Genomic DNA, 10,778 nt, shown 5'->3' on the forward strand with positions numbered 1-10,778 from the left:
TGCTTATTATATATAAACAAATGGCGAGCGTCTTCTGATTCTTTCTAGAATTTCTTAATATCGTATTGGGTATCGAAAAAAAACGATTGGAGCAAAATCAAAGGTGTTTCTATTAGATTTTGTAAATCCACGTAAAACTGACTACTTTCTGTGGGCTAATAAATATATTTGAAAATTATTACACTTTTATATTTTGAAATTGTTATTTGCATCATTTTTCAATTGACAAAATTGATAGAATTTTTTTAAACTGTTTAAGAAATTTAAGCGTTTTATAATATACATGTTTTTTCGATTAAAAGTTTTTTCTGAAAAAGTGTTTAATTCCGGAATATCTGTTTTAATTTAAAACACTCGATGTTTTTTTAAACGTTTCATGTAACAGTAAGCGCTTTATAATAAAACAGGTAGAAGTGTTTTTTTTTTTTATACGGATAAAACGTTTTCGGATTAAACACTTAAGTGTGTTACGCGAACCTTTAAAACACTTGTAATGATTTAGGCGATTTTTTAAACGTTTATACCGTTTTACTTCTAAGCGCTTAAGTTGCAGAAAACACTAACGTGTTTTATTTTAACACACTGAGTTAAACACTTGGATTTGCAGTATACAGATGAGTTCAGGATATTTTTTGTAGGGAATTCAACGTTCTACAAAAAAAGTCTTTTATCATTTTTTGATAAATCAATTGATTCAAAAGTTATTGGAGTTTGAAGTCAAATTTATAGTAAATTTCGAGATCTTTTTACTTTTCCGACGAAACTATCAGACTTATCACAAAATGTTATAGAGCTTTTTTTGCAGATAATTTTATTTCTGAGAAATTCTTGTTCATAAACTTTTTCAAAATTCCGCATTGTTCCTTACTTTTTTGACATTAAAATGAAAATAACTAGAAAACCATGCGGAATTTTAAAAAAATTTATCAAAAATAATTTGTAGGGAGTAAAATTGTCTACAAAAAATATCTCGTGACATTTTGTGATAAGTCTGATAGCAGAAAAAGTAAAAATCTCGAAATCACTGATAAATTTGATTTAAAGCTTCAATAACTTTTTGACAGGTAAATTAATCAAAAAATAATAAGAGACTTTTTTCTTAAAGCGTTGAATTCTCTACAAAAATATATCCTGGGCTTATTTGTACATAGTAAATATCTACATTTAGTTTCGTAACTTCATGTATAGGGGAGACCGGGGTACGAAGGCCCCTTAAGCCGGTTTTTTCTTCTTGTGGCTTTTGACCATCCAATTCGTTTATATTCCGTCTATTTCGGAAGAATCAGTCGAAATTTTGCAAAAAATCGAAAAAAAAAAATTTTTTTCTGCGGCACGAAGGCCCCCTCCCAAAAAAATTGTAAAAAAAATTTTGTTTTTCTTCTCTATGATGTTTTTATTATATTTTAGGTCAATATGTGATATGTAGGGCAAAATGGACCACTCAAAAAAAAAATTGTACGAGAAAATTAACTTGACGGAAAATGCAAAAAAAAAAAATTTTTTGTTATAATTTTTTTGAGTTTACTCCTTAAGAATCGATTTTCATATAAGGAGCCCGGTATGGAAAAAATATGAGGTGTAAAATTTACTGATGGAAATTTCCGTAACGCGTTTAGTGCGCAGCTTAGTCTGCGCACCTTTCACATTTCAGGCGTGAGAGTATAGGGTATCCTACGGGGCAGCGTACGAATGCATTGTATGTATACAATATACCTATATATACATATATAATATATATAGGTATATAATATATACTCTACGGCGTCTTTAAATGATAAATATATATATAGTATATCAGTCGTACTCTAATGATACGTACAGTGAGCATTATTATTTTGCATTCTCAAGTGTTTTTTTTAATTTTAAGCTATTACTGATTTCATATTCTTGTTAGGCATTATATGATTACTTTTTAAATTTTTTCATACCATTTTATAAACTTTATGATCTTTTTATAAACAAATGGATTAATTGAATATTTTTGAAAATTTTTTTTTCACCATATTGTTAGCGTAAGGAAATAATAATTTTAAAAAAATATTTTTTCTTAAGAACGCATTTACAATTTTTATAAATAAACGCGTGTTGTTAGAGAACTATAACAGATAAACATTAGGTTTAAAATTTATAAGAAAGCTCAACTCATACTGTATAAAAACGACTCGAAGGTCAAAAACTGTATCTGCAATAGTTGCAAAGTTACAGTAATTTGTTTGTTGACAAATTGTGTCAGTGCTTGGACTTTGTCGTACTCCAAAACCCAGATGTTTTTTAAATAATTGGAAGAATTTTTATTTGCCATATTGTTGCAGATTGCTGTTTTTGTAATTTTTTTATGTTCTAGAAAAAAATTAAAATAAAAAATAAAATGTTTATAACAAATTGTTAAACAAACAAATGAATAAATCGTTGACAAAAAAAAAATTTTTTTTGGCCATTATATTTAGAAATGCAAATTATATTTCAAAAGAAAACGATTCCTTAATGATTTATTTAAATAATCAAAATATGAAAAAAACAATTATAAACATTAAGATATTGTTTTTAAGAAATTTTTTTTTTTTAAACCATTATTTCCTTACGCTAACAATATGGTGAAAAAAAATTTTTCAAAAATATTTAATTAATCCATTTGTTTATAATTTTTTTATAAACAAATGGCAAGAAAAAATTTAAAATGTAATCATATAATGCCTAACAAGAATATGAAATCAGTAATAGCTTAAAATTAAAAAAAAAAATTATTTAACATACATTATTTTAATTTTTAATTTTTTTGTTAGTTCAAAAATTAATAATTAATGAAATAAAAATATTGTATAAACTTTTATACCATCATCTTGTTGTGTATGTTTATAAAAAAGGCTCCAAGAAACAAAAAATTTATAGATTAATTATTTAAACTTTTATTCCGCCTTTTATAACAACACATACCCGTAAAAAAAATGTTAATTAACAATCGAATAACTTTTTGAAAAATGGTGATACAACTTTTATTATCGCGGAATCATATTCTTTAAAGTGTCCAGATGACACCAGAATATTTTAAAATTTTTTAATTAATATTTAATTACATAAAAAAATTATTCAAAAACTACGCTCACTGGAGTGACGGCGCGCGCATGCCGAAACTGCCACGCAAAAGCCGATTGTCAATGTTAAATTAAAATTGTAAATATTGGAGCTACAATTCGGGGAGTCGAGAACTGTTTTTACTTAAATTTTCTGCTCTTTCAGAAACTTTTTTAATATTTTAGCTATTACCTATACTTTTCGAGATTTTGCCAAAAAGCTAGACGGCTAATTTTTTCAACGGTTTTTTGTTCATAACAATTGTAATTTTATTTTTCCAAAAAAAAATCCAAGAAACGGCTTTTTCTAGACGCCATTCCGGATCGTTTTAGCCATCAATCATATTTTTAGGAGACCTGTAACTATTTTTCGCGCAGGAAATCAACTTCTCGACTAGACTAAAATGGATTAAAAAAAGTTTGGTAAATCCAAAAGTGCACGACTTTTAATGCTCATTTGCACAAATAAGAAAAATGTACGATAAAAGTTTCAAGGACAATTGTTTCTTTCCTTTCCCTTCGTTTGTTGATTTTGTTTATTCGTCATTGATTCGTTTATTTACCATTAGATATGGTATTAATCTTTTTCTTAGACTAGTAAGCCCTTTCTGTGCTTATTTAGACAGTCGATCTGAAGGAGTAAACTCCAATCGTGCGTCGGAGCTGACACACACACTTTTTTTTCGGGTGGTCCATTTTACCCCACATATCACATATTGACTTAAAATGTGATAAAAACATTGTAGGGGTCATAACTTGACGGGAATCAAAAAAAATTTTTTAAACTAATTTTTGATGGGGGCCTTCGTACCCCAGGGGGCCATAGCACCCCGGTCTCTCCTACAAATTAATTTTATTTTTTAAAATTTATAGTCCAAAATTGAGAATATTGCTGTTTCACAACTGATGATTTTCCATTTAAGAAGAACAAATATAGTAAGCATTTTAATTCAAATTTGGTAATTTTTCATTTTAATTTGTTGATCAATTCTTCAAAAAAATTAAGTTTAATTTATTTTTGTTTGAATTGTTGTTAATTATTAGGGAATACCAAGCCTGTTCATATTGTGTGAGTCCACGACCTAATCCTTGTATGTCGCTATCTGGAAGGAAATTGTATTGTGCTTACCTTCAATAAAAAAAAATTTTCAATCAATTGTATGCGATTATAATTCAGCGTTGATGGCAGCAACTAAAAAGACCTTGAATTGGGTATCATTGAGAGGATCTTGGTTTCACTACATAAGAGTATGTTGAATTAGAGTATTTCAAAACAGTCAACTTTTTTTTTTTCTCGAAGAATACGGAAAAATCGACCAAGTTTCCCGAAACAAAGACCCTGTTAGAAGACGAGCCCGTAATATTAATATTAACAGATGGCGTTTTACGATTTTTTATTTTCCATTTAAATAATATAAGAAACAAAAAATTAAAGTTTAGAATTTTTATACCTTGGCAATAGCTCATTGTATAGATAAGCCCAGGATACATTTTTGTAGGGAAGTTAACGCGCTACAAAGAAAGTCTTATCATTTCTTAATCAATCCATCTGTTCAAAAGTTATTTGAGCTAGAAGTCAAATTTATATTAAATTTCGAGATCTTTTTACTTTTCCGGTGAAACTATCAGACTTGTCATAAAATATTATATTTTTTTTTTTTGTAGACAATTCAATTTCCTACAAATTATCTTTGATAAAGTTTCTTTGGATTCCACATAATTTTCTAGTTACATAGATTTTAATATCAAGCTCTTAAAAAAGTAGTGTTCTGATCGATTTCAAGAGCTTGATATTAAAATGGAAATAACTAAAAAATTATGCGGAACCCGAAAAAAACTTTACTAGAGATGATTCGTAGGAAATATAATTGTCTACAAAAAAGATCTTATGAAATTTTGTGATAAGTCTGATAGTTTCGCCGAAAAAGTTAAAAGATCTCAAAATTTAATATAAAGGGCATAGCCAGATTAATATGGGAATTCTGCCCCCATGGCTTTTTTGACTCATACTTAGGGGATCGATTGGGTGTCGAATGAAAATAATTCACCTCAATTTATAGCTCTTTACTTCAAACGATTTTCGAGAATTTCAAAAAAACCTGTTTTTTCGAAATTATTTTTATTTTTATAGTAAAATTCGGAATTAATCCATGAAAATTTTTTTCCTAATTCTTACAAGTCCAAAACATAAAAAAATCATATGATCGTAATTATCAAACGGAAAGCCGATTTTTAACGGAGAAAAGAAAATTATCATCTATTTTTTTTAGCCTTTTTGAAATATTTTAACAAACTTATATTTTTTTTTTAGCACAAATAAATACGTATGTATAAAAATTTTTTTTTTTTTAAATATATCTTTGCAAAAGATAAACATAAAGAATCAGTAGCCTAAAGTACTTAGAAGGGTTATTAATGATTCAAAAGACACTTAAAGTAATACTTAAACATTTTTTCATACTATTGGGGAATATTTTGATTTTTGATACAGAAAAAAAAAATTATAATAAAAAAAATTTCTATGTGTCTGTTTGTGCTAAAAAAAAAAATATAAGTTAAAATATAAGTTTGTTAAAACGCAAGATTTTGAGAAAAAATTGAGTTTTTAATTTTTTTCCAATTGTTCCTCCACTTCAAAAAATTAAAAATTATTCCTGAGTATAGAGGAGTACACTGTAAAAAATTCGCGGAGTGAATGAATTTTTAATTATTATCAATGAAATTTACTCCGCAGGGGAGTTTTCGCGGAGTAGATAATTTTTTATTAATTTAATTCCCCTGGAGTGAAATTCACTCCGGAGGGGAGTTTTGGAAATATTATTAATGAAAAATAACTCCACTAAATACAATCGAAGTAAAAACTCGCGTATTACATTAATGATCAACTGATACGCACACACACACACACTCTCACACACACACACACACACACACACACACACACACACACACACACACACACACACACACACACACACACACACACACACACACACACACACACACGAACCCACTTGCTCACATTTGCACACACCAGAACACACACACGCACACGCTTGCACACACACTCGCACGCACACATTCGCACACATGCACACGCCCGAACACACGCACACATTCGCACACACTCACACATTCGCACACACACACGAAACCACGCGAACTCGCACACACGCACTTGCACATACACACTGCTTAACAGTTTAATATAAATTAATTTCAATGTTAAAACTCCGGACCGGAGTGAATTGGGAGTGAAATAAAATCCACGTCACTCAGAAATCACTCCACTAAAAAAAATTCCCAATTCACTCCGCATGCGGAGTGATTTTTTTTAAAACTCCGGAACTCCGAGTGGCGGAGTGAATGCGGAGTGCATTAGGATTTAATTTCAATCCTAATTCACTCCGGATTTTTTACAGTGTATATTAGACATTTTCGGATGAATTTTGGTGAGTGACATTTCAAAAAGGCTAAAAAATATAGATTATAATTTTCTTTTCTCCGTTAAAATTTTTAATCGATTTCTTTCATCGTTAATCAAACTTATACTTTTATCAAAAAATATTAGTTTGATACCAAATGTTTTCCTTCTTTTTATAATGATAGTTGATTAATTTAAATAATTAATGGGAACGAACTTTTGAATCTACAATTTAGATTACAAGTAGAATATGGAGGGGCTTAAATTTAAAATTTGATTTGATGCATGATATTCTTCGGTATACTTGGGTCCTTCCCTTACTTCCTGTGGCAAGATTGACAGAAGCTATCGATGACATTGTCACAACTATGCGTGAAAACATTGATGATTATGAAGAACGCCTTGAAAAATTAATTTTATTCATGGAAGTTATTAAAGAGTGGTAGGTTCCTCAAGCTCATTTGACCTCTTTTTCGGATGACATAACGAAGGCACTCAATATTTCTGAAAGTTTTGAACGTCATTTGTATGACCATGTCGGAGGTCCTGAGCCATCTTTATTCAGATTCGCAGGTATGATTTTCCTACACGGAAAAAAAAAGAATTGTTACTGCAGCAGGGCATGGCCTTGTAGATACAACAGGAAAGCCCCGTACACGGAAAGAAATTAATTATTGTATCTACAATACAAAAATTGTAATTTTAACTATCTAAACCGGTAATAACATTTTTTAGTGGTTATAATGATCAGTATTACAATCGAAAATAATAACAGTTACAATTGATGATGTTAACGGTTACTATCGAAAATGCTAATTGTAATTATTAAAAATTATAATTAATACAATAGAAGATGGTAACTCTTACCATTCAAAGTTGCAAAAATTCTTAACTAAGAATGTGTGTGTGCATGAATGTGCTCGCGTGTATGTGCCTGTGTACGTGCGTGATTACCAACAGGTTATTAAGAATTACGATTTTTTATAATAGTAGCAATTATTTAAGATAATAACAGTTATAATTTCTGGTTATCATAAATAATTGTAAGCTTTACCATATAGATGGTAGATACTACCATTCAGATCGTTTATTTAATAATTTAAATGACATTATCAATCATATAATTCAGTTTCAAAATTGTACTATAACTTGATGGTAACTTTTACCATATAATTCTCTCCGTGTAATATTCGCAAGATCAGTTCTGTTGCAGCTACAGGCCTATTCTTGTAGCTGCAACAGGACTGATCTTGTAGCTGTAACAATGCAAGTCCTGTAGCTGTCGCAGAACTTGAAATACGTGTTACCAGGGTGTTCTCCCCTTTTTTTATGACATTGAATTTTTTAGCAATCATTTATATAATTTTTTTGTAGAACGGGTTAAAGTCGCAAATAAAATAAGTGATGCCGCATGGAAGGATGCCAACAAAGGAATAACATTCGAAGGGGGTGAAAAAAAATCATTCGTTTCCATAAACGGTAAAATCATGATACAATTGAACCAACTCGAATCTGGAAAGATTTCAATGTCCCGTTTCCTTAAAACGGCGATTGAACCGATTTTACAAGAGGAAATCATTCTGCAATTGAATACACCGCAATGTAAGCATAATTGTTTTCATATATTAATGTTCATGAAAATGAGAACTATCGTTCCCAATCTAAATGAAATGTCCTCCTTTCCTCCCACGGTGTGTAATTTACTATATAACAGTGATTTTCTAAACTGTTTTTTCTTTTATAGATGCTCAAGACGATAGAAAAGTGAAAGCTCTTCCGAACATAAGACTTATAATTGGCAACAATTAAACGTCTACAGAAACTAATAGCCCTGTAAAAAAAACCGGGAATTTTATCAAATTTTTTTTTCTCTTTGCTTTAATTTGTTTGTCTATTAAAAATTCATAAAAGAATATACTCGATAGAATTTTTACCTTCGATGTGTCTTTTTTTTTTAATTGTAAAACAGATGTTAAATATTCTTAATTAAAAAAACATTGGAATTTTATTGAGTTAAAACATACAACTTCTATTCTTATTTGAATTTTAGCTGTTATAAGTATGCTTTATGATTAATGATTGTGATTATTAATGGATTATTAAATTAACTAATTTTATATTAAAAAAGTTTCTGAAAGAGCAGAAAATTTGAGTAATAAAGTTCTCGACTCCCCGAATGTAGCTCCAATATTTATAATTTTCATTTAACGTTAAAAATCGGCTTTTGCGCGGCAGTTGAGGCATGCGCGCACCGCCGCTCTAGTAAGCGTAGTTGTTAAATAATTTTTTTATGCAATTAAATAGTAATTAAAAAATTTAAAAAATTCTGGTGTCATCTAGACACTTTAAAGAATATGATTCCGCGGTACTAAAAGTTGTATCACCATTTATTAAAAAGTTATTCGATTGTTAATTAACATTTTGATTACGGGTATGTGTTGTCATAAAAGACGGTGTAAAAGTTTTAATAATTAATCTATAAATTTTTTGTTTCTTGGAGCTCTTTCTATAAACATACTCAACAAGATGACATGATAAAAGTTTATAAAATATTTTTATTTCATTAGTTATTCATTTTTGAAGTAACAAAAAAATTAAAAATTTAAATAATGTATGTTAAATAATTTTATTTTTTTAATTTTAAACTATTACTGATTTCATATCCTTGTTAGGCATTCTATGATTACTTTTTAAATTTATTTATTTATTTACTTAAAAATTTGTTATAAACAATTTTTTTTTTCTAGAACATAAAAAAATGACAAAAACAACAACCTGCAACAATATGGCAAAAAAAATTTCTTTCAATTGTCACGATCGGAGAGAGTGAAGGCGACGGGCGAAGGGTTTTATTTAATTAATTATTTAGTAAAACTACCCAAAATATTTATTCTATTACTCAACCAAGGAGCCTTATAGGACCATCACGTGGCTAGTGTGAGAATGTTTAATACTTGGCAATTTTTGTATACTAAATAAGTCTATTTCGTACCGAGCGGAAGTACGATAGACAATCCCGATCGTTGACCTGCGTGGCTTTTAGGCTAGGTCAGGGATTTTAAAGCGAGAGGGAAGCAGGTAGGTGAATATGGGCCCTCGAGAAATCCCTGTTCCTTTACGTCTGTCTCTTACTGTACCCGTTAACTTATGAATGTTAGAGTGAGAGATATAATTAAGAGAAAGATATATTTGATTAAAAAAAGAAAAGAATCTGTATATTCTGGTATAAAATTATAATAAGGTTTACATTGGGTATGTTATAGGTTTAACAATATGTATATATATATATATATATTTAGACTTACCACTCAGCTGGAGGTGGTTTACAAATTTGCGCTGATCACACTCTCTCTCAATTCACCGATTTGAATTTATGATCGCGAAATTGTTTTATTTAATTCGCTGGAACACTGCACTGTGGCGTCGTGATTTTACCTCAGCGGAATTACTGCACTATCCGGACTCGGAGCTACTGGGGTGCCAAGCGGATACACTCCCCTATCTACCGAATACGAATGCGGATATTGAAATTTGTTTTTAGGATTACGATCTAGGAGTCTGGATTCCTAGGCTATAGACCGTCACGAGACCGATGATCCTGATTTGGGTGAGTCGAATCGACCGTGATTTTTGCGAGTTTCTAAAATTTAAGTATTTGGCCAAGGAGTCCGATTGCCTAGGCGGTGGACCGTCACGTGGACAACGATTAAAATTTTACCTCTGATTCGCGGTACTAACCGGACTTAAGCCGTTAGAACTAATCGGTACTTTGTTAAAGTCTGGAGAGCTTCGGAGAGATTATTTTTGATCGACTCGAGATCCGGCAGAGTTTAATTCTGATTAGCGATTGACTGCCTTCGTTAGATTTTCGGCAGTTTATATACTCTAGTTTTTGAAGGGAAAGTCATAGATTTTTGGTGCAATCATTGGGTCCATCTCATTAACATGATGAGTAAGTACACGATTCCGGGAATAACTTTCTAAAAATTTAGAAAAGTCCATATATGGACATCGGGTGATATCGTTTTTGTCAACAACAACGGATGAGTAAGTGCTCTAATAGAAAAACAAATGGCTAAGTGCGTAGATCCGATTCGTCACAGCACGGGAACGTATGCAGTGATTTCGAAATATGTAAATTAGATGGTCATAAAATTTTTATGACCGTTGAGTCAATTAGAGGTCCGGTGCACACGTGCAGGTGTCCCGTTAAGTCGCAGCTATACATACTTTGGGTACTACGCCCGTACGCATACATACATACATACTCTCTTATAAATGTG

General features: G+C 30.4%; 1 long non-coding RNA gene across 1 annotated transcript; it reads left to right on the forward strand.

Moving 5' to 3' along the window:
• The first annotated feature begins 3,574 nt into the window (after nt 1–3,574).
• Nucleotides 3,575–8,411, forward strand: LOC130666488 (uncharacterized). The gene is made up of 4 exons (XR_008989685.1): nt 3,575–4,007; nt 4,116–4,319; nt 7,870–8,097; nt 8,240–8,411. It is a non-coding gene; the product is annotated as an uncharacterized LOC130666488 (long non-coding RNA).
• The last annotated feature ends 2,367 nt before the right edge of the window (nt 8,412–10,778 follow it).

This window comes from Microplitis mediator, chromosome 4 (assembly GCF_029852145.1).
Source record: "Microplitis mediator isolate UGA2020A chromosome 4, iyMicMedi2.1, whole genome shotgun sequence".
NCBI lineage: Eukaryota > Metazoa > Arthropoda > Insecta > Hymenoptera > Braconidae > Microplitis > Microplitis mediator.